This window comes from Scyliorhinus torazame, chromosome 9, assembly GCF_047496885.1.
Source record: "Scyliorhinus torazame isolate Kashiwa2021f chromosome 9, sScyTor2.1, whole genome shotgun sequence".
NCBI lineage: Eukaryota > Metazoa > Chordata > Chondrichthyes > Carcharhiniformes > Scyliorhinidae > Scyliorhinus > Scyliorhinus torazame.
Genome location: NC_092715.1, coordinates 65,198,096 through 65,223,108, shown reverse-complemented (window position 1 = coordinate 65,223,108; position 25,013 = coordinate 65,198,096).

The window sequence follows — 25,013 nt, the reverse complement described above, 5'->3', positions numbered from 1 at the left end:
AGGACAAACCTCTTGATTTTTTTTCAAAGGTCAGCTGAAGTCCTGAGCAGAAATGTAACATTGAACGACAAAGTAAATGAGATCGTGAAGACCAAGCAGGCTTACCTGTTGCATTAAAGATAAGAAATAATGATGGGTCGCAAGGTTTGGCTGGTATGGGTTGCAAAGTTCAGCCAGTTGGTAAAAATGGGCCCCGGGAAAAAAAGTTTGAAAAATACTGACTTAAGGAGCATTTCGGCTGCGACAGGAAGGAACAATTCTGGGGGGAAAAAAACAAATGATTGCAGGATCCGCAGATCAGGTGCCACATGATAGCACGTGGTGGGCTCAAGAGCTCGATTTGCAGCATCTTTTAGTGGGCCTGGGGGTGGGGGACAGGACAGGGCAGAGCAGGGTGATTCAGCTGGCTATATGGAGTACCAAGGTGAAATAAGGGGCAGGGGAGCATGCATGCTATCGTCATGATAGTTGGATTTGGATTTGGGTTTATTGTCAAGTGTACCGAGGTATAGTGAAAAGTATTGCTCTGTGTACAGTCTCGACAGATCGTTCCATACATGAAAAACATAGGACATACGATAGATACACAATGTAAATACAGACACAGATATCAGGTGAAGTGTACGGCGTGCAGTAGTACTCAGCAGAGAAGATGTGTGGAGAGATCAGTTCAGTCCCTAAGAGGGTCATTCAGGAGTCTGGTACCAGCGGGGAAGAAGCTGTTTTTGAACCTTAGAGCATATTCTCAGACTGTTGTAACCCCTGCCTGATGGAAGAGGTTGAAAGAAAGAATAACCCGGGTGGGAGGGGTCTTTGATTGTGCTGTCACTTTCCCCAGGCATTGGGAGGTGTAGACAGAGTCAATGGATGGGAGGTGGGTTCACGTGACGGACTGGGCCGTGTTCACTTCTCTGTCGTTTCTTACGGTCTTGGGCCAAGCAGTTGCCAGATTGGATGCTTTCTGTGGCGCATCTGTTGGGAGGTAAATAAACAAATGTAGATCATCCCGCTTTCACAGCTGCTGTTTATGTGGATTGCACTGGGGAGAGGGTTGATTGATATGTGTCTGTTATCAAAGAACAAAGAACAATACAGCACAGAAACAGGCCCTTCGGCCCTCCAAGCTTGTACCGGCCATGATACCAACCTTTGCCAAAGCCCTCAGCACTTCCTTGTGCCGTATCCCTCTGTACCCATCCTATCCATGTGTTTGTCAAGATGCCTTTTGAACGCCGTTAATGTATTTGCTTCCACAACCCCCCCTGGCAACGTGTTCCAGGCACTCACCACCCTCTGCGTAAAAAACCTGCCTCGCACATCTCCTCTAAACTTTGCCACACGGACTTTAAACCTATGCCCCCTGGTGACTGACCCCTCCACCCTGGGAAAGAGTGCCTGCCCATCCATTCTATCCATGCCCCTTATAATATTGTGGACCAATCAACCATTGCAATTTTGTACCTGTGTGTACAAACATTTATAAACAGGGCTTGTTTAAATGATTGAGTTGCAACACTGTGAGGTGGCTCCTTGCTGATTGTGTCTAGCAGATATCTGGCGCCATCTCCTGGCTGTATCAAATAATGTGCTATAAATTATTTATTGACTTTGAAGCTATCAATTTTTGCAATATATGATACAGTAAATACACATCTTTATTACACACATTGCACACACAAAGATCTGTACTGGAAGCACACATTTGTAAAATTGACCCTAATATATTTGAAGCTAAGTTATAAGATGGAATCAAGACTGCCCAGATAAAGAGCAGAAATGGGCAGGGAGACCACGTTTTATTTCAACAGATGGAAAATTAGATGAGCTCCATGTTGGGTGTCAGTTTTTCAAAAGCAATTCTCAGCTTAATAGACCTGGACACAATGTACCTGTATATCCAATATACCTGGACACAATGTACCTGTACACCAAATATACCTGTACACCCAATATACCTGGACACAATGTACCTGTACATCAAATATACCTGTACACCCATTATACCTGGACACAATGTACCTGTACACCCAATATACCTGGACATAATGTACCTGTACACTCAATATACCTGAACGCAACATACCTGTACACCCAATATACCTGGACACAATGTACCTGTACACCAAATATACCTGTACACCCAATATACCTGGACACAATGTACCTGTACACCAAATATACCTGTACACCCATTATACCTGGACACAATGTACCTGTACACCCAATATACCTGGACATAATGTACCTGTACACTCAATATACCTGAACGCAACATACCTGTACACCCAATATACCTGGACACAATGTACCTGTACACCAAATATACCTGAACGCAATATACCTGTACACCCAATGTACCCGGACACAATGTACCTGTACACCCAATATAATTTGGACATTCTGAATTCTCCCTCTGTGTAGCCGAACAGGCGCCGGAATGTGGTGACTAGGGGCTTTTCACAGTAACTTCATTGCAGTGTTAATGTAAGCCTACTTGTGACAATAATGATTATTATTATATGCTTGTACGCAATGTACTTGTGCACCCAATATACCTGAATACAATGTACCTGTGCACCCAATATACCTGGACACAACGTACCTGTACACCCAATATATTTGGACCTAATATACTTGGACACAATATATCTGTACACAATATACCTGCACACCCAATATACTTGGACATAATATACCCGTACTCCCAATATACCTACACACAATATACCAGTACACCCAATATGTCTGGACACACCATACCTGTATACACAATATACCTGCACACCCAATATACCTGGACACAATATATCTGTACACGCAATATGCCTGGACATAATGGATCTGTACACAATAAGAGAAACTGACATCTTACGAGTGCTTAATAGTGGATCTATTATTAATTTATTTCAATGTGAGTTTCATTCTCCTTCAGCTTTCTTTCCTTTTTGCTAATGGCTTAGGATTGAAGCGTGGTTTACTCAGGGTTATTTTACAGTAATCTTATAATCTCTGTGTTGATGGGTCAATGTAAATAAATTATTTGCACTTTGAAGTTGTTTTTGCCTCAGCATTTCGAAAGCTTATGTCGACTCTCAATCTTTTTAATGCAGTGGAAATGAGTTCAGCTCTGGGACACTCTGGATAATTTGGATTTCTAAATCTAAGGGCTGAATCTTGTTCGTGTGGCTGGTTGGGACAATGGGGCGGTGGGCGGGGGTGATGGGGTGGGGGTTGGAAGGAATCAACCGGGACTGCCACTGCCACCAACACACCCAACCCCGATACATGAAGACTGCCGGCAGACCTTCCCAAAGGAAAGCTGGGAATCGGATAAACAGGCTATGGACCCGGTTGGTGTAATTTCATTTTGCCAGCGGCAGTGTGCCCCCCTTCTTGCCATAACCTACAGAAGCCGCCAGCTGAGTGGCAGCTGTCTCGCGGTGGCAGTATGGGGTTAGCACTGGAGTTGGAGGCTGCATGTCGCCAAGTGTGGGCTGCATTCACAAAAGTCTGAATACAGAGCTGAGACCAATAAAGAAGAGGGGTTGCCCTCCATCCCTACAGATCTACTGGTCTAGATCACTATATTTGCATACTGGTATGCAATATACACAATATACCTGTTCACAATCAACGTGTACATGATAAACGTGTACACAATAAACCTCTACACAAAATACCTTACGCAAACCACAATGTTGAGGCATCCTCATGGTGCTCCAACCTGCTCCAGGAGTATCTATCTCTCCTGGTGGGGCTGCCGAGACACCAGAGCTGCCATCCTCTGATTGGAGCAACAGTCAATTGACCTGTGAGTGCTATGGAACCCTATCAAAGGCCGGCCTCCTCCACGGCAAGGTGTCCGCGACAGTCATCATAGAACAAAATAAGACAGAAACCGTCAAGGCCAAGACTGGAGTTAAGCAGGGATGTGTCATCGTCTGCACCCTTTTCCCCATCTTCATCGCCACATTCATTAACCTTGTCAAAAGCAAGCTTCCCAGTGTGTAGCACTTTCAATCACTCACAAGGTGAGAAGAGAGTAAGTCAATCGATGGCTTTATTACGCAGACTTGTTCCCCAGCAGCTCAGTTACCGAATGCGGCTGCTGGGAGAACCCGGGTTCTTATACTCCGCCTTACTGGGTGGAGCCAGCAGGCGGCAGATCCAATCAGGACCCAGTGTCTGTCCACCTCTCGGCATCACTGGTACCGTACTACCCCTAATACATACCACCACATTCACCCCTTGTTAAAAAAGAACCCGGCAGGGTAGTGGGTCGCATGCTGGTAGGGGTTTAGAAGGTCGGTACTGGGATTCCATTAACACAGTGGCTATGCATCGGTATCAACTGTTAACTATTTACAATGCCGCTTTTACTGGGCTACTGAATTATTTACAGATCTTGCTTTGTCACGCAGATTCGATGAGTCGAGTGGGTGCCCTGGGCGTCCTTGCCGATCGTCTCAGCCCCGGTGGTGGTGCAGGCGCTGGCTCGGGCACTGTCGTCTCTGGGAGCGTTGCGATGTTTATTCCTGTTTCACTACTCCTGAGCGGGCATGGGAGGAGGGCCGATCCACCCGGGAAGGGAGCGGCTGTGGGGTGCGCCGGCGGGAGGGAGGGGGTGATTAGTGTTGGGGGTGTGTGGTGAGCTCCGGCGGGTGCCAGGTCCCGCAGGGAGACCGTGTCCTGTCGGCCGTCGGGGTATGCCACATAGGTGTATTGAGGGTTCGTATGGAGAAGATGAACCCTCTCGACCAACGGGTCCGATTTGTGCGCCCGCACATGCTTTCGGAGCAAGATGGGTCCTGGGGCTGCCAGCCAGGTCAGAAGTGACGTTCCGGAGGAGGACTTCCTAGGGAAGACAAGGAGGCGCTCGTGAGGCGTTTGATTAGTTGTGGTACACAGCAGCGACCGGATGGAGTGGAGGGCATCCGGGAGGACTTCCTGCCAATGAGAAACTGGGAGACTTCTGGACCTTAGGGCCAGTAGGACTGTCTTCCAGACCGTACCGTTCTCCCTCTCTACCTGACCTGATCGAGATGGTGCCCTTGCTGAGCAGGAATTGACGCAGTTCGTCGCTCATGAAGGAGGACCCCCTATCGCTATGGATGTAGGCGGGGAAACCGAACAGTGTAAAGATAGTGCAGAGGGCTTTAATGACTGTGGCCGTGGTCATGTCGGGGCAGGGGATGGCGAAAGGGAAACGGGAGCATTTGTCAACCACGTTTAGGAAGTACGTGTTGCGATCGGTGGAGGGGAGGGGGCCTTTGAAGTCCAGACTGGGACGCTCAAAGGGACGGGAAGCCTTTATCAGGTGCGCTCTATCTGGCCTGAAAAAGTGCGGTTTGCACTCTGCGCAGATTTGGCAGTTCCTGGTGGCTGTTCGGATCTCCTCGACGGAGTAGGGGAGATTGCGAGTCTTCACGAAGTGATAGAACCGAGTGACAGAGGGCCTCGTGGAGGATTCGGAGACGGTCCACTTGTGCGTTGGCACATGTGCTGCGGGATAGGGCATCGGACGGCTCGTTCAGCTTTCCAGGGCGATACAAGATCTCATAGTTATATGTGGAGTGTTCGATCCCCCACTGCAAGATCTTGTCGTTTTTGATCTTGCCCCGCTGCGCATTATCGAACATGAAGGTTACCGACCGTTGGTCAGTGAGGAGAATGAATCTCCTATCAGCCAGGTAATGCCTTCAATGCCACACAGCTTCTGCTATGGCCTGGGCTTCCTTTTCCACTGAGGAGTGGCGGATTTCTGAGGCGTGGAGGGTACGGGAGAAAAAGGCCACGGGTCTGCCCGCTTGGTTGAGAGTGGCCGCCAGAGCTACGTCGGATGCGTCGCTCTCGACTTGGAAGGGGAGGGAATCATCGATTGCATGTATCGTGGCCTTTGTGATATCCGCTTTGATGCGGCTGAATGCCTGGCGGGCCTCTGTCGACAGGGGAAAGATGGTGGACTGAATTAGCGGGCGGGCCTTGTCCGCGTAGTTGGGGACCCACTGGGCGTAATAAGAGAAAAAGCCCAGGCAGCGTTTCAGGGCTTTGGAACAGTTAGGGAGGGGGAACTCCATAAGGGGGCGCATGCGTTCAGGGTCGGGGCCTATCACTCCATTTCGCACTACGTAGCCGAGGATGGCTAGATGGTCGGTGCTAAACATGCATTTCTCCCTGTTGTATGTGAGATTCAGGGCGTTTGCGGTCTGGAGAAATTTGCGGACGTTGGCGTCGTGGTCCTGCTGATCATGGCCGCAGATGGTGACATTGTCGAGGTACGGGAACGTGGCCCGTAAACCGTGCTGGTCAACCATTTGGTCCATCTCCCGTTGGAAGACCGAGACTGCGTTAGTGATGCCGAATGGAACACTTAAAAAGTGGTAGAGCCGCCCGTCTGCCTCGAAGGCCGTGTACTTGCGGTCGCTCGGGCGGATGGGGAGCTGATGATATGTGGACTTAAGGTCCATGGTGGAAAAGACCTTGCACTGTGCAATCCGATTGACCATGTTGGATATGCGGGGTAGAGGGTATGCATCTAGCTGCGTGTACCTATTGATGGTCTGACTATAGTCTACGAACATCCTCTGCTTCTCCCCGGTCTTTACAACTACCACCTGAGCTCTCCAGGGACTATTGCTGGCCTGGATTATGCCTTCCCTCAGCAGCCGCTGGACTTCAGACCGGATAAATGTTCGGTCCTGGGCGCTGTACCGTCTGCTCCTAGTGGCGACGGGTTTGCAATCCGGGGTGAGGTTCACAAACAAGTAAGGTGGTTCAACCTTGAGGGTCGCGAGGCTGCAGATAGTAAGTGGGGGCATAGGGCCGCCGACTTGGAACGTTAAACTCTGAAGGTTACATTGAAAATCTAACCCCAGGAGAGTGGGAGCGCAGAGGTGGGGGAGGACATAGAGTCGGTAATTCTTAAACTCTCTCCCCTGCACCGTTAGATTCGCGATGCAGAACCCTTTGATTTCTACGGAATGGGATCCCGCTGCCAGAAAAATCTTTTGGGTACACGGGTGGATTGAAAGAAAACAGCGTCTTACCGTATCCGGATGGATAAAACTTTCCGTGCTCCCAGAGTCGATCAGACATGGCGTTTCGTACCCGTTAACCAGCACCGTCGTCGTTGCCGTTTGGAGCGTCCAGGGCCGCGACTGGTTCAGGGTCACCGAAGCCAGCCGTGGTTGCTGCATCAGGGCGTTTTCTTCAGGCCCCGTGGGGCCGTCCATGCTGGGGTCCTTGGCTGTCAGCCAAGATGGCGGCGTCCACGGATCGCACATGGTCGGGGGCGGACAAAATGGCCGCGCCCATGAATCGCACGCGGTCGGCGGGGCACAAGCCCACCCCCCCGGATGGAGTCCGGGACCCAAAATGGCGGCGCCCGTTGGCCGCACATGTATCATTGGTGGGGTTGAGTCTGTGATCCCAGTTCTCCCCCGGAGATTTCGACGACCCCCCGGGACTGGCACACCACAGAATAATGCCCCTTCTTGCCGCAACTTTTACAGATGGCCGAGCGGGCCGGGCAGCGCTGCCGGGGGTGTTTCGATTGCCCGCAAAAGTAGCAGCGGGGCCCCCCCGGGTGGTCTGGTGCTCTGGCTGTGCAGGCTTGCGGGGGGGATGGGGGGTGCCGGGGAGTCGGTCGCAGCGGGGGTCCACAGAGCCCAAGGGGCTGCCATGCCGTCGGCGGCGTAAGCGCGGGCATTCTGCGATGCCACATCGAGGGAGGCCACAAGGGCCCGTGCCTCCATGAGCCCCAGTGAGACTCTTTCCAGCAGTCGCTGGCGAATTTGGGATGAGGTCATACCTGCTACGAAAGCACCCAGATGAGGAGTTCCGTATGTTCGTTAGCCATCACCGGTGGGCAGTTGCAGCTCCTTCCCAATATTAGCAGCTCGCTGTAGAACTCGTCCAGCGATTCTCAGGAGATTTGCCGTCTCATCGCGAGTTGGTGGCATGCGTAGACCTGGTTTACGGGCCGAATGTAGATCCCTCTCAGCATGGTGAGCGCCATCGGGAAATCCTCCGCGTCTTCGATGAGTGTGTAGATCTCCGGACTCACCCTGGAATGCAGGACCTGCATTTTCTGGTCTTCTGTAGGTCTGCCGGGGGCCGTTCGGAGGTATCCCTCAGAGCACACTAGCCAGTGTTTAAACGTGGCCGCTGAGTTTGCTGCATGGGGGCTGATTCGAAGACTCCCAAACAATAAGAGGACACGGGGCGATCCGGAGCTCCATAGTTCTTTAAAGTGTGCGTAATAAATTGTAGCACAATCAATCACTCACGAGGCGAGAAGAGATTACGTCAATCGATGGCTTTATTACGCAGATTTGTTCCCTAGCAGCTCGGTTACCGAATGCGGCTGCTGGGAGAACTTGGGTTCTTATACTCCGCCTTACTGGGTGGAGCCAGCAGGCGGCAGATCCAATCAGGACGCAGTGTCTGTCCACCAATAGTCTCTCGGCATCACTGGGTACCGTACTACCCCTAATACACACCACCACACAGTGGAGTGGACATCATCTACAGGATGGACAGAAATCTTTTCAACCTCAACTGGCTGGAATCCAAGAAGAAAATGACATTGACATTGCTCGTGGAACTTCAGTACGTGGATGACACCACCATCTCCACTCTCTCAGAAGAGCATCTCCAAGTCATGCTTGACACCTTTGCGGAAGCATACCAAAGAACCTGTCTCTGCCCCAAACTCAAGAAGACTCAAGTCCTTTACCAACCCACCCCAGGGCAAGGTCCGGTCTCTCCCTCCATCAAAAGGAATGGATAGCCCCTCCAAATGTGGAGCATTTCTATACTTGGGGAGACACTTCTCCTCTAATGCTGATCATAGAATCATAGAATTTACAGTGCAGAAGGAGGACATTCGGCCCATCGAGTCTGCACCAGCCCTTGGAAAGAGCACCCTACCTAAGCCCACACCTCCACCTCATCCCGGTAACCCAGCAACCCCACCAAACCTTTTTGGACACTAATGGCAATTTAGCATGGCCAATCCATCTAACCTGTACATCTTTGGACTGTGTGTGGAAACCGGAACATCCGGAGGAAACCCACGCAGACACGGGGAGAACGTGCAGACTACGCACAGACAGTGACCCAAGCCGGGAATCAAATCTGAGACCCTGGTGCTGTGAAGCAACTGGGCTAACCACTGCGAAATTCATGTTGACACCAAGATCCGTGTGTACAAGACGGTCGTCCTCCCAACTCTTCTATACATCTCACAAGCTTGGACTTCATACAGACGCCACCTCAAGGCCTGGAGAGGTACCATAAACGTTGTCTGAGATTGGTTCTCCGCATCAGCTGGGGGGGACAGGTGTACTAACATCAATGTCCTTGAAGGAGTCGAGAGCACCAGCATCGAGGCCATGATCTTCCAACACCAACTCCGCTGGGCCAGCCATGTGCTTAGATGTTAGAGTCCCCATTGCCAAAGCAAATCTTCTTTGCCCTGCTCAAGGAAGACTCCCAAACAATAAGAGGACAAAGGAAACGCCGAAGGCTTACCTCAAGAAATGCAATATTGACGTAAACGCCTGGGAGATCCTTTCTCAGAAGAGACCTACTTGGAGGACATAATTCTTCAAGGACACCTGACGGCAAGAGGAGGCCCGGAAAAGGAGCCTGAAAAAGGATTACCAGTGATCTAGAATCCAAGGACCAACCTCACCTCCCGGAAACAGCTGCCAAGTGTGCAGTTGGAAATGCAGCTCTAGGATCGGGCTCAACTGCCATGCAAAAACCCACAGAACCCATGACCAGTAACAAGGAGGTTCTTAGGTGGACAATCATATCCATTAGCAAGAGATTGCTGAAGAAGAAGGCACCATATACCTCTACAAAATGTACCTGTACACAGGTATATTGTGAAGGCCAATGAGGATGCCTCCACGTTCAGGCGCCCTCATGGTTCTCCAACCTGCTTCAGCAGTGTCTACCTCTCCCGGTGAGGCTGCTGAAGCTCTAGAGTTGCCATCCTCTGATTTTATCAACAGTATCAAGATCCCTCCCACATTAGGATGACTGCTGAGCCGGTCTCACTCACTCCCGGCTTATTGGGACCATCATCGGGGCCCTGAAGCCCATTGCAAAACCTACAAAAATACCAACCGCCAAAGTCCTCCAAACCCCAGTCAGCATATCAGTTCTTGTTGAAAACAGGCTTCACTGCTTTGGAGCTGTGCCAGGATGTATTTCCATTCCCAAACTGACCTGCACTCACCCTAATCATAAAAAACTGCTCGATTATCATAATAATGTAATCGGTTCACTAATTTCTTCAAACAGAATGGAATCTCTCACCTGCTGTGTCCGACACATGACTTCAGTTCCACTGTAGTTGAGTCAGCTGCTAGGGCAACCAGAGTTGGTTAATAAATGCAATCCTACCAATGATACCCGCACTCCGAGGAAAGATTACATAAAGGCCAATTCTATTCATAGGGCATTTAGCTGCTCTAAAGCAAAGTGAGTTATTATATCCTTCTAAGGATCATCAGTGAGACAGACCTTAGTTAGCCAGATTATTCTCTGCCTTTCCACCTATTTAAGACCAGTACTGATGTCGGAAAGGGTAGAAAATTGAGCAAGGTGTCTTTAAACCAGATCCTCACCATTGTTATAGTGGTTCAATTGTTCTCCTTATAATTCACTGGATGATAATGAGGCAATAATGACAGTGACGTGGTTTGTGACATTTTCTGTTGATTATTATCTCAGCAATGTTGGACACTAGGGATGCCAGAACAGGAAGTCAACGTTACTAAGAGGAATGGAACACATCAAGCGCATTCAATGAAGGCATTCAGATTGCTCAGCTAGCCCAATGCTATCTGGGCAAGTTCCAGTTCTGTCCTCCAAACAACGTTACTGTCTTTGACAACATCAAATCCTATCTTGGGATTTATTTTGCTATGTTGAAGTTGCTATATGAATACAAGTTGTTGTTGGTTCATGCCGGCAGCTTTAATCCCAGTGGCGTAGTGGTTTTGTCCCTGGATGAGTAATCGAGAGACCCAGCGTAATGCTCTGGCGAGATGGGTTCGAATCCCACCATGGCAGATGGTGAAGTTTGAATTCCCCCAAAAACCTGGAATTAAAAGTCTCATGATGACCATGAAACCATTGTCGATTGTTGTAAAAACCCATCTATTTCACTGATGTCCATTTAGGGAAGGAAATCCGCCGTCCTTACCTGGTCTGGCCTACACGTGATTCCAGACCCACAGCAATGTGCTTGACTCTTAAATGCAATAAATGCTAGCCCAGCCAGCAACACCCACATCCCACGAACGAATAAAATAAAAATTAAAACTGTTGCTTCTTATGAAACGTGACGAGCTGGCAGCTAATGTCAGGGTCAACACGCTGTCAGCTGGGATGGATGACTACACGATCAAAGCAATCACGAACGAAGGTATTTGAGGATTAACACTGATCATTCACAGAGAGATCTGATTAACGTGAAGCAATTATCAACAAAGCTAATTCTTCCCTAAATGACAAGAAGTGAGTTGTGTCAGCTGATTATGTTAAAACTAAAGCTAACAACTTCGGGTGGAGCAAAATGCGGCCCCAAAACCCCAGATCATTTTCAGGCTGCTAACAGGCTGCACGATAAGTAATATTTATTTGATGACTAAATGAGACGAAGGCTATTTTTGCTCATTGTGCACATCATAAATGATCATGTCCAAATTCATAGGATCATAAAGGGTCAGTTCCATGAATCTGCTCCATCTTTCATCTGCACCTGATCAGTACCTCCACTCCATTTTTATTAATGATTCGACTTATCCCATTTTCAAGCCCTCTAGACCCACCTGTTGCGTCTTGTCCCATGACCAGCTCCTTTCACCTTGTGCCATGGTCCGGTTTTCATTTGATCTGCCCTGCATTCCACCCTATCAGATCTGTCCTGCATTCCACCCTAATATAGACCAGTCCTGCGTTCCACCATATCATAGATCTGCCCTGCATTCCACCCTATCAGATCTATCCTGCGTTCCACCCTAATACAGACCAGTCCTGCGTTCCACATATCATAGATCTGCCCTGCATTCCACCCTATCAGATCTGTCCTGCGTTACACCCTAATACAGACCAGTCCTGCGTTCCACCATATCATAGATCTGCCCTGCATTCCACCCTATCAGATCTATCCTGCGTTCCACCCTAATACAGACCAGCACTGCAATCCACCCTATCATAGATCTGCCTTGCATTCGATCCTGTCACAGATCTGTCCTGTGTTCCACCCTAAAGACAATAATAATCTTTAGTAGGCTTATATTAACACTGCAATGAAGTTACTGTGAAAAGCCACTAGTTGCCACATTCCGGCGCCTGTTTGGCTACACAGAGGGAGAATTCAGAATATCCAATTCACCTAACAGCACGTCTTTCGGGCCTTGTGGGAGGAAACCGGAGCACCCGGAGGAAACCAAACGCAGACACGGGGAGAATATGCAGACTCCGCGCAGACAGTGATCCAAGCCGAGAATTGGGACCCTGGCGCTGTGAAGCAACAGTGCTAACAACTGTGCTACCATGGAGCCCATAAAGACCAACTCTGTCTTCCACCTGCAGATCTGTCCTGTGTTCAACCCTATCACAGATATGTCCTGTGTCCCTCCCTATCACAGATCTGTCCTGCGTTCCACCCTGTCACAGGTCAGCCCTATGTTCTACCTTATCAAAGATCTGTCCTGCGTTCCACCCTATCACAGATCTGTCCTGTGTTCCACCCTATCACAGATATGTCCTGTGTCCCTCCCTATCACAGATCTGTCCTGCGTTCCACCCTATCACAGGACAGCCCTACAATCTACCCTATCAAATACCTGCCCTGCGTTCCACCCTGTCACAGGTCAGCCCTATGTTCTACCCTATCAAAGATCGGTCCTGCGTTCCACCCTATCACAGATCTGTCCTGCGTTCCACCCTATCACAGATCTGTCCTGTGTTCCACCCTATCACAGATATGTCCTGTGTTCCTCCCTATCACAGATCTGTTCTGCGTTCCACCCTATCATAGGTCAGCCCTACGTTCTACCCTATCAAATATCTGTCCTGTGTTCCATCCTATCACAGATCTGTCCTGTGTTCCATCCTATCACAGATCTGTCCTGTGTTCCACCCTATCACAGATCTGTCCTGCGTTCCACCCTATTACAGATCTGTCCTGAGTTCCACCCTATCACAGATCTGTCCTGCGTTCCACCCTATCACAGATCTGTCCTGTGTTCCTCCCTATCACAGATCTGTCCTGCGTTCCACCCTATCACAGGTCAGCCCTACGTTCTACCCTATCAAATATCTGTCCTGTGTTCCATCCTATCACAGATCTGTCCTGTGTTCCACCCTATCACAGATCTGTCCTGTGTTCCACCCTATCACAGATCTGTCCTGCGTTCCACACTATCACAGATCTGTCCTGTGTTCCATCCTATCACAGATCTGTCCTGTGTTCCACCCTATCACAGATCTGTCCTGTGTTCCACCCTATCACAGATCTGTCCTGCGTTCCACCCTATCACAGATCTGTCCTGTGTTCCACCCTATGAGATATCTGTCCTGAGTTCCACCCTATCACAGATCTGTCCTGCGTTCCATCCTATCACAGATCAATCCTGCGTACCACCCTATCACAGATCTGTCCTGCGTTCCATCCTATCACAGATCAGTCCTGCATACCATCCTATCACAGATCTGTCCTGCGTACCACCCTATCACAGATCTGTCCTGAGTTCCACCCTATCACGGATCAGCTCTGCGTTCCACCATATCACAGATCTGTCCTGCGTTCCACCCTATCACAAATCAGTCCTGCGCTCCACCCTATCACAGATATGTCCTGTGTCCCTCCCTATCACAGATATGTCCTGCGTTTCACACTATCACAGGTCAGCCCTACATTCTACCCTATCAAATATCTGTCCTGTGTTCCATACTATCACAGATCTGTCCTGTGTTCCACCCTATCACAGATGTGTCCTGTGTTCCACCCTATCACAGATCTGTCCTGCGTTCCACCCTGTCACAGATCTGTCCAGTGTTCCACCCTATCACAGATCTGTCCTGCGTTCCACCCTATCACGGATCTGTCCTGTGTTCCACCCTATCACAGATCAGTCCTGCATACCATCCTATCACAGATCTGTCCTGCGTACCACCCTATCACAGATCTGTCCTGAGTTCCACCCTATCACGGATCAGCTCTGCGTTCCACCATATCACAGATCTGTCCTGCGTTCCACCCTATCACAAATCAGTCCTGCGCTCCACCCTATCACAGATATGTCCTGTGTCCCTCCCTATCACAGATCTGTCCTGCGTTCCACCCTATCACAGATCTGTCCTGTGTTCCACCCTATCACAGATATGTCCTGTGTTCCTCCCTATCACAGATCTGTCCTGCGTTCCACCCTATCACAGATGTGTCCTGTGTTCCACCCTATCACAGATCTGTCCTGCGTTCCACCCTGTCACAGATCTGTCCAGTGTTCCACCCTGTCACAGATCTGTCCTGCGTTCCACCCTATCACAGATCTGTCCTGTGTTCCACCCTATCACAGATATGTCCTGTGTTCCTCCCTATCACAGATCTGTCCTGCGTTCCACCCTATCACAGGTCAGCCCTACGTTCTACCCTATCAAATATCTGTCCTGTGTTCCATCCTATCACAGATCTGTCCTGTGTTCCACCCTATCACAGATCTGTCCTGTGTTCCACCCTATCACAGATTTGTCCTGCGTTCCACCCTATCACAGATCTGTCCTGCGTTCCACTCTATCACAGATCTGTCCTGTGTTCCACCCTATCACAGATCTGTCCTGCGTTCCACCCTATCACAGATCTGCCCTGCGTTCCACCCTAGCACAGATTTTTGAAAGGAATAAAAGCAACAGGGTTTTTGTGATGGGAGACTTTAACTTCCCCAATAGTTACTGGGACTCACTTAGTGCTAGGGAATTGGATGGGGCAGAGTTTGTAAGGAGCATCCAGGCGGGCTTCTTAAAACAATATGTAGATAGTCCAACTAGGGAAGGGGCTGTACTGGATCTGGTATTGGGGAATAAGCCCGGTCAGATGGTAGACGTTTCAGTAGGGGAGTATTTCGGGAACAGTGACCACAATTCAGTAAGTTTTAAAGTGCCGGAGGACAAGGATAAAGAGTGGTCCTAGGGTGAATGTGCTAAACTTGGGAAAGGCTAATTATAATAATATTAGGCGGGAACTGAAGAACATAGATTGAGGGCGGATGTTTGAGGGTAAATCAACATCTGACATGTGTAAGGCTTTCAAATGTCAGTTGAAAGGAATTCAGGACCGGCAATATTCCTGTGAAGAAGAAGGATAAATATGGCAAATTACGGGAACCTTGGTTAACGAGAGATATTGTAGGCCTCGTCAAAAAGAAAAAGGAGGCATTTGTCAGGGCTAGAAGGCTGGGAACAGACGAAGCCTGTGTGGAATACAAGGAAAGTAGGAAGGAACTTAAGCAAGGAGTCAGAAGGACTAAAAGGGGTCACGAAAAGTCATTGGCAAATAGGGTTAAGGAAAATCCCAAGGCTTTTTACACATACATAAAAATCAAGAGGGTAGCCAGGGATAGGGTTGGCCCATTGAAGGATAGGCAAGGGAATCTATGTGTGGAGTCAGAGGAAATGGGCGAGATACTAAATGAATATTTTTCACCAGTATTCACCAAAGAGAAGGAATTGGTGGATGTTGAGTCTGGAGAAGAGTGTGTAGATAGCCTGGGTCACATTGAGATCCAAAAAGACGAGGTGGTGGGAGTCTTGAAAAATATTAAGGTGGATAAGTCCCCAGGGCCTGATGGGATCTATCCCAGAATACTGAAGGTGGCAAAAGAGGAAATTGCTGAGGCCGTGACAGAAATCTTCGGATCCTCACTGTCTTCAGGTGATGTCCCAGATGACTGGAGAATAGCCAATGTTGTTCCTTTATTTAAGAAGGGTAGCAAGGATAATCCATGGAACTACAGGCCGGTGAGCCTTACGTCAATGGTAGGGACATTACTGGAGAGTATTTTTCGAAACAGGATCTACTCCCATTTGGAAGCAAGTGGTCGTATTAGCGAGAGGCAGCATGGTTTTGTGAAGGGGAGGTCGTGTCTCACTAACTTGATAGAGTTTTTCGAGGAGGTCACAAAGATGATTGATGCAGGTAGGGCAGTGGATGTTGTCTATATGGACTTCAGTAAGGCCTTTGACAAGGTCCCTCATGGCAGACTGGTACAAAAGGTGAAGTCACATGGGATCAGAGGTGAGCTGGCAAGATGGATACAGAACTGGCTAGGTCATAGAAGCAGAGAGTAGCAATGGAAGGGCGCTTTTCTGATTGGAGGGCTGTGACTAGTGGTGTTCTGCAGGGATGAGTGCTGGGACCTTTGCTGTTTGTAGTATATAAATGATTTGGAGGAAATTGTAACTGGTCTGATTAGTAAGTTTGAGGACGCCACAACGGTTGGTGGAATTGCGGATAGCGATGAGGACTGTCAGAGGATACAGCAGGATTGGGCGGAGAGATGGCAGATGGAGTTTAATCCGGACAAATGTGAGGTAATGCATTTTGGAAGGTCTAATACAGGTATGGAATATACAGTGAACGGTAGAACCCTCAAGAGTATTGACAATCAGAGAGATCTTGGTGTACAGGTCCACAGGTCACTGAAAGAGGCAACACAGGTGGAGAAGGTAGTCAAGAAGGCATACGGCATGCTTGTCTGCATTGGCCAGGGCACTGAGTATAAAAATTGGCAAGTCATGTTGCAGCTGTATAGAACCTTAGTTAGGCCACACTTGGAGTATAGTGTTCAATTCTGGTCGCCACACTACCAGAAGGATGTGGAGGCTTTAGAGAGGGTGCAGAAGAGACTTACCAGGATGCTGCCTGGTCTGGAGGGCATTAGCTATGAGGAGAGGTTGAATAAACTTGGTTTATTCTCACTGGAATGAAGGAGGTTGAGGGGCGACCTGATAGAGGTCTACAAAATTATGAGCGGCATAGACAGAGTGGATAGTCAGAGACTTTTTCCCAGGTTAGAGGGGTCAATTACTAGGGGGCATCGGTTTAAGGAGCAAGTGGCAAGGTTTAGAGGAGATGTACGTGGTACGTTTTTTACACAGAGGGTAGTGGGTGCCTGGAACTCGCTGCCGGAGGAGGTAGTGGAAGCAGGGACGATAGTGACGTTTAAGGGGCATCTTGACAAATACATGACTAGGATGGGAATAGAGGGATACGGACTCCGGAAGTATAGAAGATTTTAGTTTGGACGGGCAGCATGGTCGGCGCAGGCTTGGAGGGCCGAAGGGCCTGATCCAGTGCTGTACTTTTCTTTGTTCTTTGTTCTTGCCCTGGAATCTACCCTTTCACAGATCTGTCCTGTGTTCCACCCTATCACAGATCTGTCCGGTGTTTCACTCTATCAGATATCTGCTCTACAATCCACCCTATCACAGATCTGTCCTACGTTGCACCCTATCACAGATCTGTCCTACGTTGCACCCTATCACAGATCTGTCCTGCGTTCCACCCTATCACAGATCGGCCCTGCGATCTACCCTATCACAGATCTGTCCTGTGTTCCACCCTATCACAGATCTGTCCTACGTTGCACCCGATCACAGTTCTGTCCTGTGTTTCACCCTATCACAGTTCTGTCCTGTGTTTCACCCTATCAGATATCTGCTCTACAATCCACCCTATCACAGATCTGTCCTGTGTTCCACCCTATCACAGTTCTGTCCTGTGTTTCACCCTATCAGATATCTGCTCTACAATCCACCCTATCACAGACCTGTCCTGTGTTCCACCCTATCACAGCTCTACCCAGCGTTCCACCCTATCAGAGATCTGTCCTGTGTTCCACCCTATCAGAGAACTGTCCTGAGTTCCACCCTATCACAGATCAGCTCTGCGTTCCACCATATCACAGATCTGTCCTGCGTTCAACCCTATCACGGATCTGTCCTGTGTTCCACCCTATCAGAGAACTGTCCTGAGTTCCACCCTATCACAGATCAGCCCTACGTTCCACCCTATCACAGATCAGTCCTGCGTTCCACCCTATCACAGACCTGTCCTGTGTTCCACCCTATCACAGATCTGTCCTGCATTCCACCCTATCACAGATCCGCCCTACGTTCCACCCTATCACAGAGCTGTCCTGTGTTCCACCCTATCACAGATCTGTCCTGCGTTCCACCCTATCACAGATCTGTCCTGCGTTCCACCCTATCACAGATCTGTCCTGATTTCCACCCTATCACAGATCTGTCCTGCGTTCCACCCTATCACAGATCTGTCCTGTGTTCCACCGTATCACAGGTCAGCCCTACGTTCTACCCTATCACAGATCTGTCCTGCGTTCCACCCTATCACAGATCTGTCCTGCGTTCCATCCTATCACAGATCAGTCCTGCGTACCACCCCATCACAGATCTGTCCTGCGTTCCATCCTATCACAGATCAGTCCTGCGTACCATCCTATCACAGATCTGTCCTGCGTACCACCCTATCACAGATCTGTCCTGAGTTCCACCCTATCACAGATCTGTCCTGCGTTCAACCCTATCACAGATCTGTCCTGTGTTCCACCCTATCACAGATCTGTCCTGAGTTCCACCCTATCACAGATCTGTCCTACGTTCCACCCTATCACCGATCTGCCCTGTGTTCCACCCTATCACAGATCTGCCCTGCGTTCCACCCTATCACAGATCTGTCCTTTGTTCCACCTGATCATAGATCTGTCCTGCGTTCCACCCTATCACAGATCAGCCCTGCGTTCTACCCTATCACAGATCTGCCCTGCGATCTACCCTGTCACAGATCTGTCCTGTGTTCCACCCTATCACAGATCTGCCCTACGTTCCACCCTATCATGGATCAGCTCTGCGTTCCACCATATCACAGATCTGTCCTGCGTTCCACCCTATCACGGATCTGTCCTGTGTTCCACCCTATCACAGGTCCGCCCTACATTCCACCCTATCACAAATCAGTCCTGCGCTCCACCCTATCACAGATATGTCCTGCGTCCCTCCCTATCACAGATCTGTCCTGCGTTCAACCCTATCACAGGTCAGCCCTACGTTCTACCCTATCAAATATCTGTCCTGTGTTCCATACTATCACAGATGTGTCCTGTGTTCCACCCTATCACAGATCTGACCTGCGTTCCACCCTGTCACAGATCTGTCCAGTGTTCCACCCTATCACAGATCTGTCCTGCGTTCCACACTATCACAGATCTGTCCTGTGTTCCACCCTATCACAGATATGTCCTGTGTTCCTCCCTATCACAGATCTGTCCTGCGTTCCACCCTATCACAGGTCAGCCCTACGTTCTACCCGATCAAATATCTGTCCTGTGTTCCATCCTATCACAGACCTGTCCTGTGTTCCACCCTATCACAGATCTGTCCTGTGTTCCACCCTATCACAGATCTGTCCTGCGTTCCACCCTATCACAGATCTGTCCTGCATTCCACCTTATCACAGATCTGTCCTGCGTTCCACCTATCACAGATCTGTCCTGCGTTCCACCCTATCACAGATCTGTCTTGTGTTCCACCCTATGAGATATCTGTCCTGAGTTCCACCCTATCACAGATCTGTCCTGCGTTCCATCCTATCACAGATCAATCCTGCGTACCACCCTATCACAGATCTGTCCTGCGTTCCATCCTATCACAGATCAGTCCTGCATACCATCCTATCACAGATCTGTCCTGCGTACCACCCTATCACAGATCTGTCCTGAGTTCCACCCTATCACGGATCAGCTCTGCGTTCCACCATATCACAGATCTGTCCTGCGTTCCACCCTATCACAAATCAGTCCTGCGCTCCACCCTATCACAGATCTGTCCTGATTTCCACCCTATCACAGATCTGTCCTGCGTTCCACCCTATCACAGATCTGTCCTGTGTTCCACCGTATCACAGGTCAGCCCTACGTTCTACCCTATCACAGATCTGTCCTGCGTTCCACCCTATCACAGATCTGTCCTGCGTTCCATCCTATCACAGATCAGTCCTGCGTACCACCCCATCACAGATCTGTCCTGCGTTCCATCCTATCACAGATCAGTCCTGCGTACCATCCTATCACAGATCTGTCCTGCGTACCACCCTATCACAGATCTGTCCTGAGTTCCACCCTATCACAGATCTGTCCTGCGTTCAATCCTATCACAGATCTGTCCTGTGTTCCACCCTATCACAGATCTGTCCTGAGTTCCACCCTATCACAGATCTGTCCTACGTTCCACCCTATCACCGATCTGCCCTGTGTTCCACCCTATCACAGATCTGCCCTGCGTTCCACCCTATCACAGATCTGTCCTTTGTTCCACCTGATCATAGATCTGTCCTGCGTTCCACCCTATCACAGATCAGCCCTGCGTTCTACCCTATCACAGATCTGCCCTGCGATCTACCCTGTCACAGATCTGTCCTGTGTTCCACCCTATCACAGATCTGCCCTACGTTCCACCCTATCATGGATCAGCTCTGCGTTCCACCATATCACAGATCTGTCCTGCGTTCCACCCTATCACGGATCTGTCCTGTGTTCCACCCTATCACAGGTCCGCCCTACATTCCACCCTATCACAAATCAGTCCTGCGCTCCACCCTATCACAGATATGTCCTGCGTCCCTCCCTATCACAGATCTGTCCTGCGTTCAACCCTATCACAGGTCAGCCCTACGTTCTACCCTATCAAATATCTGTCCTGTGTTCCATACTATCACAGATGTGTCCTGTGTTCCACCCTATCACAGATCTGTCCTGCGTTCCACCCTGTCACAGATCTGTCCAGTGTTCCACCCTATCACAGATCTGTCCTGCGTTCCACACTATCACAGATCTGTCCTGTGTTCCACCCTATTACAGATATGTCCTGTGTTCCTCCCTATCACAGATCTGTCCTGCGTTCCACCCTATCACAGGTCAGCCCTACGTTCTACCCGATCAAATATCTGTCTTGTGTTCCATCCTATCACAGACCTGTCCTGTGTTCCACCCTATCACAGATCTGTCCTGTGTTCCACCCTATCACAGATCTGTCCTGCGTTCCACCCTATCACAGATCTGTCCTGCATTCCACCTTATCACAGATCTGTCCTGCGTTCCACCTATCACAGATCTGTCCTGCGTTCCACCCTATCACAGATCTGTCTTGTGTTCCACCCTATGAGATATCTGTCCTGAGTTCCACCCTATCACAGATCTGTCCTGCGTTCCATCCTATCACAGATCAATCCTGCGTACCACCCTATCACAGATCTGTCCTGCGTTCCATCCTATCACAGATCAGTCCTGCATACCATCCTATCACAGATCTGTCCTGCGTACCACCCTATCACAGATCTGTCCTGAGTTCCACCCTATCACGGATCAGCTCTGCGTTCCACCATATCACAGATCTGTCCTGCGTTCCACCCTATCACAAATCAGTCCTGCGCTCCACCCTATCACAGATATGTCCTGTGTCCCTCCCTATCACAGATCTGTCCTGCGTTTCACACTATCACAGGTCAGCCCTACGTTCTACCCTATCAAATGTCTGTCCTGTGTTCCATACTATCACAGATCTGTCCTGTGTTCCACCCTATCACAGATGTGTCCTGTGTTCCACCCTATCACAGATCTGTCCTGCGTTCCACCCTGTCACAGATCTGTCCAGTGTTCCACCCTATCACAGATCTGTCCTGCGTTCCACCCTATCACAGATCTGTCCTGTGTTCCACCCTATCACAGATCAGTCCTGCATACCATCCTTTCACAGATCTGTCCTGCGTACCACCCTATCACAGATCTGTCCTGAGTTCCACCCTATCACGGATCAGCTCTGCGTTCCACCATATCACAGATCTGTCCTGCGTTCCACCCTATCACAAATCAGTCCTGCGCTCCACCCTATCACAGATATGTCCTGTGTCCCTCCCTATCACAGATCTGTCCTGCGTTCCACCCTATCACAGATGTGTCCTGTGTTCCACCCTATCACAGATATGTCCTGTGTTCCTCCCTATCACAGATCTGTCCTGCGTTCCACCCTATCACACATGTGTCCTGTGTTCCACCCTATCACAGATCTGTCCTGCGTTCCACCCTGTCACAGATCTGTCCAGTGTTCCACCCTATCACAGATATGTCCTGTGTTCCTCCCTATCACAGATCTGTCCTGCGTTCCACCCTATCACAGGTCAGCCCTACGTTCTACCCTATCAAATATCTGTCCTGTGTTCCATCCTATCACAGATCTGTCCTGTGTTCCACCCTATCACAGATCTGTCCTGTGTTCCACCCTATCACAGATTTGTCCTGCGTTCCACCCTATCACAGATCTGTCCTGCGTTCCACTCTATCACAGATCTGTCCTGTGTTCCACCCTATCACAGATCTGTCCTGCGTTCCACCCTATCACAGATCTGCCCTGCGTTCCACCCTAGCACAGATTTTTGAAAGGAATAAAAGCAACAGGGTTTTTGTGATGGGAGACTTTAACTTCCCCAATAGTTACTGGGACTCACTTAGTGCTAGGGAATTGGATGGGGCAAAGTTTGTAAGGAGCATCCAGGCGGGCTTCTTAAAACAATATGTAGATAGTCCAACTAGGGAAGGGGCTGTACTGGATCTGGTATTGGGGAATAAGCCCGGTCAGATGGTAGACGTTTCAGTAGGGGAGTATTTCGGGAACAGTGACCACAATTCAGTAAGTTTTAAAGTGCCGGAGGACAAGGATAAAGAGTGGTCCTAGGGTGAATGTGCTAAACTTGGGAAAGGCTAATTATAATAATATTAGGCGGGAACTGAAGAACATAGATTGAGGGCGGATGTTTGAGGGTAAATCAACATCTGACATGTGTGAGGCTTTCAAATGTCAGTTGAAAGGAATTCAGGACCGGCAATATTCCTGTGAAGAAGAAGGATAAATATGGCAAATTACGGGAACCTTGGTTAACGAGAGATATTGTAGGCCTCGTCAAAAAGAAAAAGGAGGCATTTGTCAGGGCTAGAAGGCTGGGAACAGACGAAGCCTGTGTGGAATATAAGGAAAGTAGGAAGGAACTTAAGCAAGGAGTCAGAAGGACTAAAAGGGGTCACGAAAAGTCATTGGCAAATAGGGTTAAGGAAAATCCCAAGGCTTTTTACACATACATAAAAATCAAGAGGGTAGCCAGGGATAGGGTTGGCCCATTGAAGGATAGGCAAGGGAATCTATGTGTGGAGTCAGAGGAAATGGGCGAGATACTAAATGAATATTTTTCACCAGTATTCACCAAAGAGAAGGAATTGGTGGATGTTGAGTCTGGAGAAGAGTGTGTAGATAGCCTGGGTCACATTGAGATCCAAAAAGACGAGGTGGTGGGAGTCTTGAAAAATATTAAGGTGGATAAGTCCCCAGGGCCTGATGGGATCTATCCCAGAATACTGAAGGAGGCAAAAGAGGAAATTGCTGAGGCCGTGACAGAAATCTTCGGATCCTCACTGTCTTCAGGTGATGTCCCAGAGGACTGGAGAATAGCCAATGTTGTTCCTTTATTTAAGAAGGGTAGCAAGGATAATCCATGGAACTACAGGCCGGTGAGCCTTACGTCAATGGTAGGGACATTACTGGAGAGTATTTTTCGAAACAGGATCTACTCCCATTTGGAACAAGTGGTCGTATTAGCGAGAGGCAGCATGGTTTTGTGAAGGGGAGGTCGTGTCTCACTAACTTGATAGAGTTTTTCGAGGAGGTCACAAAGATGATTGATGCAGGTAGGGCAGTGGATGTTGTCTATATGGATTTCAGTAAGGCCTTTGACAAGGTCCCTCATGGCAGACTGGTACAAAAGGTGAAGTCACATGGGATCAGAGGTGAGCTGGCAAGATGGATACAGAACTGGCTAGGTCATAGAAGCAGAGAGTAGCAATGGAAGGGCGCTTTTCTGATTGGAGGGCTGTGACTAGTGGTGTTCTGCAGGGATGAGTGCTGGGACCTTTGCTGTTTGTAGTATATAAATGATTTGGAGGAAATTGTAACTGGTCTGATTAGTAAGTTTGAGGACGCCACAACGGTTGGTGGAATTGCGGATAGCGATGAGGACTGTCAGAGGATACAGCAGGATTGGGCGGAGAGATGGCAGATGGAGTTTAATCCGGACAAATGTGAGGTAATGCATTTTGGAAGGTCTAATACAGGTATGGAATATACAGTGAATGGTAGAACCCTCAAGAGTATTGACAATCAGAGAGATCTTGGTGTACAGGTCCACAGGTCACTGAAAGAGGCAACACAGGTGGAGAAGGTAGTCAAGAAGGCATACGGCATGCTTGTCTGCATTGGCCAGGGCACTGAGTATAAAAATTGGCAAGTCATGTTGCAGCTGTATAGAACCTTAGTTAGGCCACACTTGGAGTATAGTGTTCAATTCTGGTCACCACACTACCAGAAGGATGTGGAGGCTTTAGAGAGGGTGCAGAAGAGACTTACCAGGATGTTGCCTGGTATGGAGGGCATTAGCTATGAGGAGAGGTTGAATAAACTTGGTTTATTCTCACTGGAATGAAGGAGGTTGAGGGGCGACCTGATAGAGGTCTACAAAATTATGAGCGGCATAGACAGAGTGGATAGTCAGAGACTTTTTCCCAGGTTAGAGGGGTCAATTACTAGGGGGCATCGGTTTAAGGAGCAAGTGGCAAGGTTTAGAGGAGATGTACGTGGTACGTTTTTTACACAGAGGGTAGTGGGTGCCTGGAACTCGCTGCCGGAGGAGGTAGTGGAAGCAGGGACGATAGTGACGTTTAAGGGGCATCTTGACAAATACATGACTAGGATGGGAATAGAGGGATACGGACTCCGGAAGTATAGAAGATTTTAGTTTGGACGGGCAGCATGGTCGGCGCAGGCTTGGAGGGCCGAAGGGCCTGATCCAGTGCTGTACTTTTCTTTGTTCTTTG